The sequence below is a fragment of the Cnephaeus nilssonii genome (assembly GCF_951640355.1).
Source record: "Cnephaeus nilssonii genome assembly, chromosome: 15".
Lineage (NCBI taxonomy): Eukaryota > Metazoa > Chordata > Mammalia > Chiroptera > Vespertilionidae > Cnephaeus > Cnephaeus nilssonii.
The window spans coordinates 36,284,542-36,301,532 of NC_137086.1; the positions used below are offsets into that span (position 1 = coordinate 36,284,542).

Below are 16,991 nucleotides of genomic sequence, written 5' to 3' on the forward strand. Positions count from 1 at the left end.
ATAAAAAAAAAACCTAAGGCTCATAGATAGGTAAGCAGGATTGCAGTCAGTAAATGATGAATCCAGGATTTGAACCTCAGCCTTATCAGACTTCAAAATAAAAATGCTTTTTCCTATCATATACTGCCATCCCTGTTAAATCACATTTTTTATATAGTTTTGTGTAGTGCTTCACAGATAATAATGAACATATAGTAATAGAAGCCCTTAGACTTAGGGGGCCATAAAACTGCATGTTCTTTTTTTTTAATTAATATTTTTTTAGAGCAGTTTTTGTTTCACAGGAGAATTGAGGGGAAGGTACATATTTCCCATAATCCCCTAGACCCACACATGCATAGCCTCCCCATTAACAATATCCTCCACCACAATGACACATATTTTACAACTGATGAACCTACATTAATGCATAATAATCACCCAAAGTTCATAGTTTACATTATGGCTCACACTTGGGTGTTGTACATTTTATGAATTGGAAAAACATTTAATGACATGTGCGAGTGCCCCACATTGGGCTGCCAGTTGTGAGTGTCCCCCCCACGTCTCGCGTGGTTCAGCGTTCGGGCTCTGGAGGAGGCTGCATACAAATGAAAGAGATTAGACAAGAAAGTATAATTTGGGAATATTGGGGGCCAGGTGGGAGCCCAACTCAAGGGGAAGGACTCCACTCCACTCTGGCCTTGCTATCCCTTTTATTCAGATTGTGGGATACACCCATAGCCCTTAGGCAAATAATTCCAATCATAGCCAATAGCAAGAATTTACATAAAACTTAAAGGTGGAAGTTGCTTTAGCTACCATTGTCTCAACTAAACAGTGGGTGGTTGGCTCTGACCTTTCAGAGCTTTAAGGTTGACCAGCCTTCCGGGTTCCTTGTCCACACCTCTCTGCTAGTGAAGGCAATGGGCGGCTTCCAACAGACATGCATCCATTATTAGAGTATAGAGTATTTTCATTTCTCTAAAAATCCTGTGTTCCACATATTCAGCCCTGTCCCCATTCCCAGCCCCTGGCAAACTGATAATTTTACTATTTCCATGATTTTGCCTTTTGCAGAATGTTTTAGTTGTAACCACACAGTATGTAGCCTTTTCTTGTTTTCTTTCACTTAGCAATATGTATTTGAGGTTCTTCCATGTCTTTTCATGGCTTGATAGCTTATTTCTTTTTAGTATTGAATAATATTTCATTGTCTGGATGTACCATGGTTTATCCATTCACCTACTGAAGAACATCTCAGTTGCTTCCAAGTTTTGGCAATTATGAATAAAGGTGCTATAATCATCCACACGTAGGTTTTGTATAGATAAAAGTTTTTAACAACTTGGAATACACACCAGGTAGCACAATTGCTGGATCGTATGGTAAAAGTATGTTTACTTTTGTAAGAAATCACCAAACTGTCTTCCAAAGTGACTACCATTTTTTCATTCCTACCAGTAATGAATGAGAGTTCAACTACACATCCTTGCCAGCATTTAGTGTTATCAGTATTCCAAATGTTGGGCATTCTAATAAATGTGTAGTTGTATCTCATTGGTTTTTTTTTCCCCTGCTAACATGTGATGTGGAGTATCTTTTGATATGCTTATTGGCCATCTATACATCTTCATTGGAAGAGGTGTCTCTTAAGGTCATTGGCCTATTTTAAAATAAAGTTTATTTTCTTACTGTTGAGTTCTAACAGTTCATTGTATATTTTGGATAACTTTTTTTTTTTAAATCAGATGTGTCTTTGCATATATTTTCTCCCTATCTGTGGCTTGTTTTCTCATTCTCTCCACATTGTCTTTTGCAAAGCAGAAATGTTTTTAATTTAATGAAATCCAGCTTTACCTTTATGGGTCATGCCTTTGATGTTGTACGTAAAAAGACATCACATAACTCCTGTGTTATCTTCTAGGAATTTGAAAGTTTTGTGTTTTAGATTTAGGTTCACAGTCCATTTTGATAGAGTTTTGTGATGGGTGTAAGATCTGTGTGTAGATTTATATTTTTGCATGTGGATATCCAGTTGTTTCAGCACCAGTTGTTGAAAAGTGCCTTTGCTCTATTGTGTTCCTTTTGCTCCTTGATCAAAGGTCAGTTGACTATATTTGTGGGGTTTATTTTTGGGCTTTCTATTCTATTCCACTGATCTTTCTGTTCTCTTACCATACTGTCTTGATTACTCTAGCTTTGTGGTTAGTTTTTTTTGTTTTTTGTGGTTTTTTAAAAATACATTTTATTGATTTTTTTACAGAGAGGAAGGAAGAGGGATAGAGAATTAGAAACATCGATGAGAGAGAAACATCGATGAGCTGCCTCCTGCACACCCCCTACCGGGGATGTGCCCACAACCAAGGTACATGCCCTTGACCGGAATTGAACCTGGGACCCTTGAGTCCGCAGGCTGACGCTCTATCCACTGAGCCAAACCGGTTTCGGTTGTGGTTAGTTTTGAAGTCAGTAGTGTCAGTCCTCCAACTTTGTTCTTCTCCCTTGGTATTGTGTTTGCTCTTCTTGGCCTTTTCCCTCTCTATATAAACTTAGAATCAGTTTGCCAATAGCCACAAAATAACTCTGGATTTTCATTGAGATTGCAATGAATCTATTGATCGAGTTGGAAAAAACTCACATCTTTACAATATTGGGTCTATCTACTCATTAACATAGAATCTCTCTCCATTTGTTTAGTTCTTTTATTTCATTACCAGAGTTCTTCATATTGATCTTGTACTTATTTTGTTAGTTTTATACCTAATCATTTAATTTTGGGGGGTGTAATGTAAACGATGTGTTTTTAATTTCAAATCCCACTTGTTCATTGCTGTCATGTGGGAATGCAATTGTCTTGTATAATAACCTTGTATCCTACAACCTTGCTATAATTGCTTATTAGCTCCAGGAAAGTTTTCTTTATTATTTTTTTTTCAGTTTCTACATAGACAATCATGTCATCTATGAATAAAGACAGTTTTATTTCTTCTTTCCCATGCATATTTTTTAAAATACCTTTCAGATATCAACTTAATAACCTCTGACCTCAAGAATCATTTTTCAGACTTCAAGTCTTTATACATTAACATGATATAAAATCAGTTTAGTGAGTCACAATAATTATTTTTTAATATAAAGGAATATAATAGAATGGAATAGAAAATATCAGAATTCATCACACATAGTAAGTATAGTATTTTTGTGTGAAATGTTTTAATTCTGTGGATATGTGTGGTTATCACATATATATTTTATATATGTGATATAAAATATATTAACTGTGGGTCATGATAAAAATGTTTGAGAAACACTCATCTAGAGGGCCTTTTTTTATAGAAAAAATTTTGTAGCCTTTATGCCAATATTTTTCATTTCCATCTGTTACATCATCAATTTGTTGATTCAGACATTTGCCAGACATTAATTGAGTGTCTAAACTGAGTATATTCAGAGTAAGAGAAAGGACTTCCCTCATGGAGTTTATATTTTGGTGGGAAGAGACAGATAATAATAAGTATGTAACTACAGAGTTTGAAAGGATAATTTGCCTAAGTTGAGCTTGAGTGATTTGAGAAGGGGACATTTAAACTAAGATTTGATGGGTGAGAAGGATCATCATCCAAGTGAATAGGCACAGAAAGAATATTCTTTCTAAAAAGAAAGTTATTTTGTTTGTTGATAGCATATATGTGATAAACTTTATTTTATAATTCTTTCGGGTCTAAAAATATGGAAGACTTACAGGTTTATGTTTTTCGACTATTGATTTAAAACTCAGAATACCTGAGATTCAAACCTTCTGTCTGTCAAGTAGATTTTTAAAAATTACTTTGCCTGTATGCAAAATTTACATATACTAATAATTATCATCTAATGTTTATTGAGCATTGTACTGTGTGTTGGCCAAGGTTCAAGTGCTTTCACACGGGTTTTCTCATTCAGTCTCTACAACAATTGTATAAGTTAACCTTTTGCACTCGGATGTCGAGTGTGACTCGACACGGTTAGCATTAGAATAAAGGAATCGAGAAAAAAGCAAGCGATTGCAAAGGGTTAAGTATTATTTTTCCTGTTTTACGGTTGAGAAAACTGCCACACAAATTAATGAATTACCCATAGTCACACAGCTAATAAGAGAGCCAATAATTAAACCTAAACAATTTGACTTCAGAGATTATATTTTAAAAGCATCGTGCTATATTTATTTATTTTTCTGATATCCTTGTAAAGTAGGACTACAAATTGTTTTTTATCATTGTAGAGATAAAGAAAGTGAGTTAGGAAAGAGTGTTTAAATTTACCTGGGGTTGCAGACAATGGCAAACTAGGTTTAGAATTCAAATATCCTAACTTTTAAAGGTATTTATTTTTTTATTCAGTTTGTTTATTTATTTACTACTTCAAACTTTCAAAAAAATATTTTATTGGTCATCTATTCCATTTAAATCATTAATAATTTTACTTAAAGTTTTTATTTACCAAGTAAAACTTCAAATTTTAGCTAAATTATATTAGTGTGAATTCAACATCAGCAGTTTATTGCTAAAACACCTCTTGTTCTATGTCTGTGACATCTTACTATTTCTAAAATATATATCTAGGATGTTAAGAAACATGATGCTGGTGAAGTGTTATTGACTTAGATACTCTTTTATACTACTGGTAACATGTAACTTACACACCTTTCTGGAAAGTAACTAGACTTAATCAATAAATGCTCATTTTCTTTTAACTAATAATTTTTTAACAAAGATCAATATGTAGGTTTTCATCATTATGTTATTTGTAATAGCAAAAATTACAAAATAGTAGTTTCTCAAAATGGGGAAATGATTAAATAAATTATAACAAAAACATATATACTTATTATGTAGGAATTAAAATTATTCAATAATGTTTTGAAAGAATATTGAAAGGATGTAGGAAAATGCTCACAATGTCATTTTGTACTAAGCAAAATATAAAATATAGTATCTGGCATATGAACTCCATTTTGAAATAATAAAGACTGTTTTCATATATGCATTAAAAAGGATAAGAAGGAAAACATCATAAAAATATTAACAATATTTATTCCTAAGAGATAGTATAGCAAGTGGCTTGTCTTTTTTTAACAAACGGCTTATTAAAAAGTTTTTCCCCTTTTTCTTTCTGTTTTGAAAATATGACACACTAAGACAAGTATTTTAGACTAGGAAAATTTTTGTTAGCCAAAGAAGATATTTTTTACTAGATTATTATTTATTTATTTTTAGCATACCCAAGCAAACTTGACCATTTACGCTAGTATTATCTTTCAGTATCTCTAAAGCAGCAGTTTCCAACTGGTGGTCCATGAGGTCCAAAAGGCTGGCAACCACTGCTCTAAAGGGTGTTTGTGTGTGTGTGTGTGTGTGTGTGTGTGTTTGTGTTTTAAGGAGAGAGGACCAGAAAAAAGCTCCACGCTTATAGTTGATGTTAGTTTGTACCTTGGTGTGAAATAAATGGCAGTGTCAATAATAGCAGTCCCATTCACATTAAGGCATGAGATCACCAATGACTGTTGTTTGAGATTCATGAATAGTAATCATGGTATCTCACAAAATATCTCATAGCTCCTTTGACTGCTATGAAGTTACTTGGGTAGGTTTTCATATTCTTGCAGTTGTTGTTATAGTTGTTTTTCACAGCGAGAACATGCCAGGCTGGTTACTTTGTTGGATTTGTTTTCTACTTACCCAAAGTTGTATCTTATTACTTATAAAACTTTGCTTTAAAGAGCCCCAAAGATGTTTTCTCTACTCTTCCTCTTTCAAGTTATCTTTTGCTACATAAAAGTACTGCAAACCTTATTGGCATGAAAGAACCATTTTATTACGGTCATAGATTCTGTGAGTTAGGCATTAGGATAGGACAGTGGTCAGCAAACTGTGGCTCGCAAGCCACATGCGGCTATTTGGCCCCTTGAGTGTGGCTCTTCCACAAAATACCACGTGCGGGTGCGCACGTACAGTGCGATTGAAACTTCATGGCTCATGCGCAGAAGTCGGTTTTCGGCTCTCAAAAGAAATTTCAATCGTTGTACTGTTGATATTTGACTCTGTTGACTAATGAGTTTGCCGACCACTGGGATAGGACAGTAGGAATGGATTATTTCTGTTGCATGATGTATGGGCTGGTTTTCAGCTAGGACCTCTGCTGGACTGTCACTTGGGACACCTACCTGTGGCCTTTCCATATGGTCTCTCCACTTGGGCTAGTTTGGGCTTCCTCATAGCATGGTGACTGGGTTTAAGAGCAAGTGTCCAAGAGAGTAAGGTGAATGAATGTGCATGGCTTTGTTATGATCTAGCTTTAAATGTCATGTAACATCACTTTTGTCCTACTGTTGGCCCAAGCAGATACAAAGCTCCACCCAGGCTTAAGAAGCAGAGTTATGAACTGTATCACTCCATGGGAGGAGCATCAAAGTTACATTGTAAGAAGAGCAGGTGGCATGGGAGATATTGTTGCACCCTCTTTCAGTTACAGTTTAGGCTCAGTTTAAAAGCTCTTTCTTCTTTAGATAGGTCAAGCCCTATATAGATGTTCATTGCTGATATATAGTAATGTAATTATCTTGTATAATAAGACAATTGCATCAGTTTCTTCAACTAATACATTCTAGGATTGTTGCTCTAGTTTTGACATGATACTCTGTGGCTTTTGGCTAATATTGAAATGATTTAAGGAATGATTTAAAAAAGAATGTAAAATGTCAGATAAGTCCAGTTTCACAAATACAGAAAAGACCTTACCATTTTTTTTCCTGAATTTTAGTTTAGTGTGTAACTTGATACCTTTTTGAAGAACATAGTACTTTTCTTAATTTGATCATTTCTTTATAATTTCTAGGTAGCACTCTCATATATATACATTGAATTATTTAGCAGTGTTGTACATATTTTGGAAAAGTAGTATGGCCAACTTGGCTGACTAAAGAAAAAGGGGATCTTTGGAGCAATTGAATGTGAACTACATGATACTAAAACTAGAAATTACTTAATCTCTTTAAGTCTTTTTTCTATTTTTAAAATGGAGGCAAATTTTTTTTTTCTTCCTGTGTGACATTCAAATTAATAAGTGTCCACTATGAAGGAGGTAAAGGAACCATGACTAATGCCATCCCCACTTCAGTGTTAGCATCCTTTTCACTCTGGAGAAATCAAGACTTATGGTAAATAAAAGGCAGGTCTAACTAAAAAAAAATAAACTGGCATCTAATTTAATGAACTGATTGCTACTATTTCACTTGCTTATGTTCTTTAATCTGTACCTTCATTTACCATGCTTTTATTTTTAAATTTACTGTAAATTACCTTGCCCTTCATAAGGTATGCTATGGTTCTGAGAGTCAAGTTGTGGACGGGGAGAGATATATCTGCAGCTAACCACTGCTTTTTATGTTCTTAGTTTAACTGAGAATTCCAGTGAGCTTTAAAAAAAAAGTTGGGCCCTAACTAGTTTGGCTCAGTGGATAGAGCGTTGGCCTGCGGACTGAAAGGTCCCAGGTTCGATTCCGGTCAAGGGCATGTACCTTAATTGCGGGCACATCCCCAGTAGGTGTGCAGGAGGCAGCTGATCGATGTTTCTCTTTCATCGATGTTTCTAGCTCTCTATCCCTCTCCCTTCCTCTCTGTAAAAAATCAATAAAATATATATTTTTTTAAAAGTTGGTACCCAGGAGTGACCTTAAGTCTTGACTAAATGAGACACTGATCTTAAATTTTCAATAGTTTACTGGAGAGTTTATTATTATTTACTCCTTAAGAGACCACTGATTTATAACCTGATACATACCAATAAGAATGAGTAGAGCTATTTTACTCATTGATGTTGCATATAGGACATGGGACAATATCCGGCACTCAGTATAGGTTACTTTTTTTTTTTTTTTAAGACTTTTTTACCTGGTTCTAGGCTGAAAGTGAGAATTTGGAGAAGTGTTAAAGGATTGAAAAAAAGATCTACTTATAAGGAAAGATGGGCATATAAAATATAAAGAAGAGAAAACTGGGAAATAGCTTAAATACTAATTTGAGTATATGATGGCTCAGAAACTTTTTGGCAACTTCTGCCAAGAGAATAAACTTTCCAAATACTCAACTTGGCCTCATGCAAGGTTATTACACATCCTAGCCCCCCACACCTTCTAACTTCCTTCATCTCTCTGATTTTTCACTTTACAGTCCCACTCAAGTAAGTTGCTTGCATAGAAAATGTGATATACTCTTTGTTCCTACGCAAGTATTTGCTGTTCTCTCCCTAAAATGCCCTTCTTCCCTTCTTAGCTTCCACTGAAATATCACTTCTTCTTCGAGCACCTTTGTCATGGTCCTAGCAGTAAAGTTTATTTTCTTTCCTGTATCATTTTCTAATATGTTGTGTATATCTCTTTTGTCACATTATCCTATATAATAATCTGATTACACACCTCTTTCTCCCACTCACCTATGAGCTGAATACCAAGAAGTATCCTCAGCACCAAGTATTAAGTAAATGTTCAATGAATAAGTGGAGGGAACAGTTTCAACTTAAAAAAATGAGCTTAAACATGAAAATTTGGGTTGCTGAAAGGAGTGTCTTGGTAGTAAAGTTTTTTAAACAGAAAGAAAATGTCTCTCTGAAGGTCTTTATGATTTTTTTTTTAATCCTCACCTGAGGACATGCTTAGAGAGAAGAAAGGGGAAGGGATGGAGAAACACTGATGTGTGAGAGAAGCATTGGTTGGTTGCCTTCTGTACATGCCCCAACAAAGGATCAAACCTGCAACCCAGGTATGTGCCCTGACCAGGAATCGAACCAGCAACCTTTCGTACACAGGACATTGCTCAACTAACTCAGCCACACCGGCCCAGCTCTGAAAGTCTTCAAAGCAGAATTAATTATTACTAGGCAGAGGAAGTTAGTGTCCATCTCCTTTTCTTGAGTCAGTTACAGATATGACATTTGACACTTTGGGATTTAAGGCTCCCCTGTGTCATCCTTGTCTTCCTATTCTTGAATCCTACATTACAATACTTTTCTTTGTTGCTAATATATGTGCACACCAAAATCCTTAGACACACCTGCTTTTCCCATATTCTGGACCTCAGCTCCCAACTCTGCTTTGAATGACACCACTCTACCAAACATTTCCTCTGATATAAATTAGAATAGCTTTAGGCTGGGAGGCTAGAAAAACTAAGTTTCCAAGACCTTGAAAACAACTCTTGGTAATTTTACCTGATAGGTCTTTATGTACAGACTCTACTTAAGTTATTCTCAAGAAAGTTATGAACTATAATTTCTCTTGAAAGGCAGTTTACAGATACAGATACTATAAACCTATTTAATTTCTTAATTTTTATCAAGACTGTCACGTTGTATGTTTTAATGAGAACTTGCTACAAGTTTATACTGCATTTAGATTTTTTTAGGGAAAGTAGTTTACATGACTCATTTGTATCTGTGTGCCTTTAGGTGTTCATTTAACCTATTTCAGGTGTTTCCTGAAATTATTTTTCTATAGGAGACTTTGCATTGCTCTGAATTAATATTTCTTTGTTTCTTATTTCAATTGCTTTGTGATGGTTTTCATGTTACATTTACTAATGTAAATTTTAGATGTGATATTTTGTTCATTGTTTTACACATTTTTTCAAAGTACAGTTCAGGAGTTTGGCAAGTTCAACAGTCTAGCCATTATATAATCCAAAGGAGCCTCCTTGATTATATAATACTATTGGCCCAGTGCACGAAATTCATGCACATTAAAAGGGAAATATTTTAATATTGCTATTTGCCCTTTCTCTATAATAGAAGTGTCAGAGATGAAAGAAAATTAGTAAAATGTACATGAAAATAATATATAACTTTATCGCCTGCGAGGACACAGCATCAAGTCCTGCTGGCGCTGTGAGACCCAGAGTCAAGTCCTGAGTTTCAGGTATCCGGCTCCCTCCTGTCAGAGCCTGGTCCGGCGCCCACGGGGACACAGCATCAAGTCCCACCAGCGCCACGAGACCCAGAGTCAAAACCCCACCGACCCGCGCGCACCTCGCTGAGCATGCAACCCCGCCCACCTGCACACGCCTTGAAATCATGCGAGACCCAGACCTACCGGCACCCGTGGGGATGCAGCATCAAGCACCCACCAGCACTCACGGGGACACAGCATCAAGCCCCTGCTGGCACCCGCGGGGATGTAGCATCAAGTCCTTGCAGGCACCCACGGGGACGCAGCGTCAAGTCCCCACCCACCCACGCATGCCTCGTCGCACACATAGCCCCACCTACCCACTTGCGCCTGCCACGCACAGCCTCCTGGTGATTGGTCATTACGGCATGAGGGCGTCAGTCCTGCTACCCACAGCCCTTGGAATTGTTAGTACATTTGTAAAGCACTTTGAACCTATCAGAAGAATAATGGCATATACGTTTAATTATTACTTTGATGGTTTTAAGAAAGAATAAAATCTATTTTATAAATAGAAAGTCTAAAATAGGAATTGGGATGACTTTTTTCAATCTAATTGGTCTGATCACTTAACAATCAATAAATTTATAAATGTTGTGTTTAGTTTTTTCAGCTGTAAATGATGTAGCACTAGAGGCCCGGTGCACGAAATTCATGCACGGGGGCGGGGGGAGTGTCCCTCAGCCCAGCCTACAACTTTTCCAATCTGGGACCCCTCGAGGGATGTCCAACTGCCCATTTAGGCCCGATCCCGGTAGGATTGGGCCTAAACGGGCAGTCGGACATCCCTCTCACAATCCAGGACTGCTGGCTCCCAACTGCTCACCTGCCTTCCTTCCTGATTGCCCCTAACTGTTTCTGCCTGCCAGCCTGATTGATGCCTAACTGCTCCCCTGCCAGCCTGATTGCCCCTAACTGCCCTCCCCTGCAGGCCTGGTCACCCCTAACTGCCCTCCCCTGCAGGCCTGGGTTCCCCTCAACTGCCCTTCCCTGTAGGCCTGGTCGCCCTCAACATTCCTCCTCTGCCGGCCTGGTCACTCCTAACTGCCCTCCCCTGCAGTCTTGATCGCCCCCAACTGCCCTCCCTTGCAGGTGTGGTCCCTCCCAACTGCCCTCCCCTGCTGGCCTGATCACCCACAACTGCCCTCCCTTTCAGGCTTGGTCCCTCCCAACTGTCCTCCCCTGCTGGCCATCTTGTGGCGGCCATCTGGTGTCCACATGGGGGCAGCCATCTTTGACCACATGGGGGCAGCCATCTTGTGTGTTGGAGTGATGGTCAATTTGCATATTACTGTTTTATTAGATAGGATAGAGGCCTGATGCACGGGTGGGGGCCGGCTGGTTTGCCCTGAAGGGTGTCCTGGATCAGGGTGGGGGCTCCCTTGGGGCGTGGGGCAGCCTGGGCGAGGGGCCTGTGGTGGTTTGCAAGCTGGCCACGCCCTCCGGCAACCCAAGTGGAGGCCCTGGTATCTGGGATTTATTTATCTTCTATAATTGAAACTCTGTAGCCTTGAGCGGAAGCCAGGACCTGCCAGAGCGGGTGGGAAGCTTGGCTTCCTCCATTGCTGGGGAAACCCAAGCCTCCTGCTCACTCCGTGGCCTCAGCCATCTTGGTTGGGTTAATTTGCATACTTGCTCCTGATTGGCTGATGGGCGTGGCTTATGGGCATAGTGGAGATACAGTCAATTTGCATGTTTCTCTTTTATTAGTGTATATAGGAATATTTGCAGGTAGTTTTTAAACACTTGGAAGCTTTTTAGGAAGCTTAGAAGCTTTTTTATTTTTTTATTTTTTTAATAAATCTTTATTGTTCAGATTATTACAATTGTTTTTCCTTTTTCCCCCCCATATCTCCCCACCACCCGGTTCCCACCTCCCCTCTGCCCTTACCTTCCCCCCCCCCCCCCCCCGTTGTCCTTATCCATAGGTGTATGATTTTTGTCCAGTCTCTTCCCATACCCCCCACACAGACACCCCTTTCCCCCTGAGAATTATCAATCCACTCCCATTCTATGCCTCTGATTCTATTATGTTCACCAGTTTATTCTGTTCCTCAGATTTTTAATTCACTTGATTTTTAGGATCACTTGTTGATAGATATGTATTTATTGTTAATAATTTTTATCTTTACTTTTTTCTTCTTTTTCCTCTTTTTAAAGAATACCTTTCAGCATTTCATATAATACTGGTTTGGTGGCGATGAACTCCTTTAGCTTTTTCTTATCTGTGAAGCTCTTTATCTGCCCTTCAATTCTGAATGATAACTTTGCTGGGTAGAGTAGTCTTGGTTGTAGGTTCTTGCTATTCATCACTTTGAATATTTCTTGCCATTTCCGTCTGGCCTGCATGGTTTCTGTTGAGAAATCAGCTGACAGTCGTATGGGTGCTCCCTTGTAGGTAACTAACTGTTTTTCTCTTGCTGCTTGTAAGATTCTCTCTTTGTCTTTTGCCCTTGGCATTTAAAGTATGATGTGTCTTGGTGTGGTCCTCTTTGGATTCCTCTTGTTTGGGGTTCTGTGTGCTTCCTGAACTTGTAAGTCTATTTCTTTCACCAGGTGGGGGAAGTTTTCTGTCATTATTTCTTCAAATAAGTTTTCAGTATCTTGCTCTCTCTCTTCTTCTGGCACCCCAAAAATTCGGATATTGGTACGCTTAAAGCCATCCCAGAGGCTCCTTACGCTATCCTCACACTTTTGGATTCTTCTTTCTTTCCGCCTCTCTGGTTGGGTGTTTTTTTCTTCCTCATATTCCAGATCTTTGGTTTGACTCTTCGGGTACGGTGGTCTACAGTTGAGTGTCTCTATATTCTTTATTTCAGACAGTGTATGCATAATTTCTGACTGGTCCTTTTCCATTTTTTTGGTATTCTCATTAAGGTCCTTGAAGGTCTCTTCAAGTTTCTCAGCAGTTTTTAGAAGATTCTTGAGTAACCTTATAAATGTGGTTCTGAACACTGTGTCGTCCATTAGTTTGCTTTCCTCCATCTCTCCTACTTGTGACATACTTCGGTGTCTCCGCATTTTGGCTGCCTCCCTGTGTTGATGGAGTGGCTTTGTGTGGTCAGTGACCTATAGGGGCCGGTAGCTCAGCTTCCCCAATCACTCTAGGTGGTCACTCTTGGTACACCCCTTTGTGGGCTGAGTGGGAAGTCTTGGTGTAGTTAAAAGCCTTGATTGCTGTTGGTACACTGGGAGGAATTGACCTCCAGGCCAATTGGCTGTGAGGACCTGCTGTGTCTATAACGGAAGAATTGCTGTGCTGGAGACACAGTAGGGCTTTGGTGCTCACTGAGTCTGCCTCTTGAATGTGTCCCTTATGAGAGTGGTTGAAATCTGGTGTCATCCACACCGACCACTAGATACCCTAGTGTCTGGATCTCCAATGGGGTGCAGGTCTGAGGCCTCCCAGCAGAAGCTACAGCAAGAGCTACAGTTTTCTCCTCTTTGCTTGGGCGGTTTTGGAGCAGTCTGACTGGAGCTGCAGTTAATTTGGCTGAGCTGCCACAGAACAGGCCATTTATATGTAAAAGCTGCTGTGTGGAGCCTGGGCGGGTTTGTAGAATGTGCGGGGCGGGGTCTCAGGGCGTCACTAGGCTGGGGCGTGGCCAACGGCCATGGCTGCCTTCAGCTGTCTCTGCCTTTCCGCGTTTCCAAGTCCCCGTGTCCCGCGCTCCAGCGCAGCAAACCCTGATTGCTGGGCGCACCTCTGCAGAAAAGTCACTCTCACTCTCCGACCGATGGCCGAGAGTCCAGCTTCTCCCCGTAGGCATCTGGCTCCCCCGCGTGTCCCCAGAAACTGGAGTTCAGAGTGATCGGGAGTTTGTCTCCCTTTGGTTTGAAGAAAAGCCGCAGCGCCCAGTCGCCCGCTGCCAGCCCGCTTCGCGCGCGCCTCCGTACCTCAGCTCTCCAGCGTTTGCGCTCCCTTCTCTTCTTAGTTGTAAATCTACCACTCAGCCAGCTTTCCCGTGGTTCTGGGTGGTAGACGTTTTGTTCTTTAGTTGTATTTTTGAAATTGTTGTGCGAGGCGGCAGTTCAGTTGTTTAACTTTGCCGCCATCTTGGTTCCTCCTCCTTAGAAGCTTTTTTAAAAGAAATAATTACAATGTTGTTATAAAACATGAAGTTTTTTGCGTGATATTTAATCTGCAAGCATAGTGAGTGACCCCTTACAATCAATTGGCATAGGAGCCCATTCTTACTTACCAAGATGAAACCACAAGTTAGCAACAAGTCAGATCTTCAGAGATTTGCAGGAATATTTAAATCCTCTGCAGAAAACTGTCTATTTGGAATTTCAGTTTGATCAGACCTTAAGTTAACTGCAAAGACCAGTAATCAAAAAAGATGCCGTGACTTTTTTCACTGGTCTTTGGTAATGAATCCAAATGGCTTATTTGGTAAGAACCAAGAGAATTCAAGCTGCTCTTTTTGCAAATTAAGTCTTCAACAGGTATTTTGTTGCTATGAAGGGGTGGGACATCAATCTTGTACTTTTGATGTTAATTGGAAAATATTGATTTAAATGGAACTAGTCTGTCATGCTGGTAATTGTAGCAGGTTTAGATAAGATCACTAGGTTTCTTCCAGATTATAAAAGAAGCAGTTACTATCCCATTGGTAAAAAATACTAAACATTATTTTAGTAATCCCTGATAGATAGAAACTTATCCCATAATTTTAATAAATATATGTGCCCTATGTCTGTATCGTCATAAAAAGGTATATGATGTAAGATTATACTTATATGTTTATGAATAATGGCTGTGTTATATTTAAATGACTAATATCTAGGAATCAATCTTTAAAATTGAGGTCAAGCTAAAATTTTTACTTTTCCTAACTGCACATATTTTCAGTTCTGTTACTAGAAAGAAGGAGGTTAACTTTGCACTTGTAATTTCAAAAGAACATCAGTTATTTTAAAAATCTAAAATCTTTAATAGCGTGTAGAATAAGATTTTGTCTTATTTAGGGATTTTTATTCTCTATATGAGCTGGAATATCTATACACAGGACACTGACATGAAAATATATTCCTTATTTCTTACTCCAACACAATTGACAGAAGATTTAATGTACCATAATCCGTTTCAGACCAGTAAGACACTTTAAATGTATAGCTAATCTTTTTTATAGTTGTATTTATAGGAAAAGAATGCTGGTGTATTTCTATGCTCGGCATAAATGCCTCTGTACAAGGCAGAGGTTTTTATTCATTATTATTTAAATAATAGTTTATCTATTATGTCTAAATTTAAGTTGATTTGAAGTCTGCTATCCTAACAATGGCTACTAGACTTCTTAGAAAACATATTGTTAGCTTGCTAGCATATCTTCAAAGTCACACAAAACACCATCATTGTTAGGGGGAAAAAACTCAGCATCTTTTCTATTATATGGCCACAAACCCCTAGCCTCAAAAGTCTTATTTATTTGAGATTGCCATGAATGCATGAAGCTAGGGCTAGGTGTCTTAGCATCAGGAGCACTTCTTTTATGTGACTATTCATGGCCATAGACATTTTCCGTATGGCTGTTCAGTAGAGTATTGAACATCCCAGGATAATATCACCATTACTAAGAGCTATATTTTATATGCCTATTCTGTTTTTGCTCAGCATGCACAAGGGTAGAGTTTAAATCTTTATTCATTTCATTTTTTAATGTTGCTTTTGTTCTCCTTATCATGTTCTGGCTTTCCCAAGGATATATGCCTTGAACAAAAAGTCACATGTGCATTACTAATTGTGTGCTATTGTATTTACAGTTCCTAGTGGTGGCACTGTGAAGCTACTAATTCTTTGCTTCACTTGATGTAAAATAATCTGAGTGTCTTTGATAGCAGCGAAACAGTATTAATTGTTTTGTACATTTCTTGGTCAGTCTTCTTAGGTGGTCTTCATAATCTATTAGAACTTTCAGCCAGATTTTTGTAATGTCATGCCTCCAGCAGTGATTAAATTGGTAATTAATGAATAGTCTTTGGCAATGTAAACCACATCCCGTTAATTTTCCTTTTGAGTTTTTAGAAGTTGTCTTCTGTGTCAGAAATCATTGCGCCACCTTGCTATGGCCCCTTGGCATGAAACCACAACGACTTGATTTTTGCAGCCATTAGTAGATCAGAGGAGTAATTTCACAGTATTTTGGTCAAGGTAATTATAATACCAAGAGCTGACTAGATTTGAAAATTCACGAAAGAAGTCCAGAAATACCAGGTGAGCTTCCTTGTGTTCACTGGAACGTTATGATTTGTTTAATTGGTCTTTGTTTGATTTTAGCCGCAGAAACTATTTGTGCCACAGTAGTGCATTGACTTTATACTTGAGTGTTTCTGACCTTCTTTGACAGGGGTGATGCAAAAATGAGCCCTTTCTAATAGTCCCCTTCCCAAAAGGGGGTTAAACTGCATTTTTAAAAATTAACTATAGAAAAGAAAGCTCTCTAATTAATTCCTTAGTATCTTACTCTAGTTGATGAAATGATTAGCAAGTTTATTTTCTCTATATTTAAAATATTTGCAATTCTTTTTATTTTTAAAATAATTTTAAACTATTAGTCTTAGCTGCCTCTGTGTATTCTTTTGATTTTGTAAAAGAACCTTGCAATGAGAGTGAAATGAAAAATGTAGCTTTAATGAGAGTGAAATTGAAATGTGGCTTTCCTTTTTGTCACGAAGTAGATAAAAGTATTCCCATACTTGATTGATTGCTTATATGTGTATTAGCCCTGTGTGATACATAGTGCACATTAGAATTTAAAGAGTCACTTGCCTTTTGGCTTCTGAAAAGATTGTCTTGGTCACCTTTTCTGGAAGCCCTTAATGAAACCAAATAGTTTGCTTGGAGTTTGGACCTAACCATCGGGGTGTTTCATGCAGTCTTGTCAGTTGATGTTCATGAATTGACTTGAACAAAGATCAAAGTGTTCCTCCAAATGAAGAATTTGTGAGACAGCTCCTTCAATTGCGCCACTAGAGCTAATCAAGCCATCAGTTCTTCATGCACTTTATGTGTCTTTAGAATTTAATACCA

The 16,991-nt window shown here is 38.4% G+C and overlaps 1 protein-coding gene across 12 annotated transcripts in view; it reads left to right on the plus strand.

Moving 5' to 3' along the window:
* EHBP1 (EH domain binding protein 1) overlaps positions 1 to 16,991 on the plus strand; it is a 415,903-nt gene that overhangs the window by 321,332 nt on the left and 77,580 nt on the right. The window lies entirely within an intron of this gene.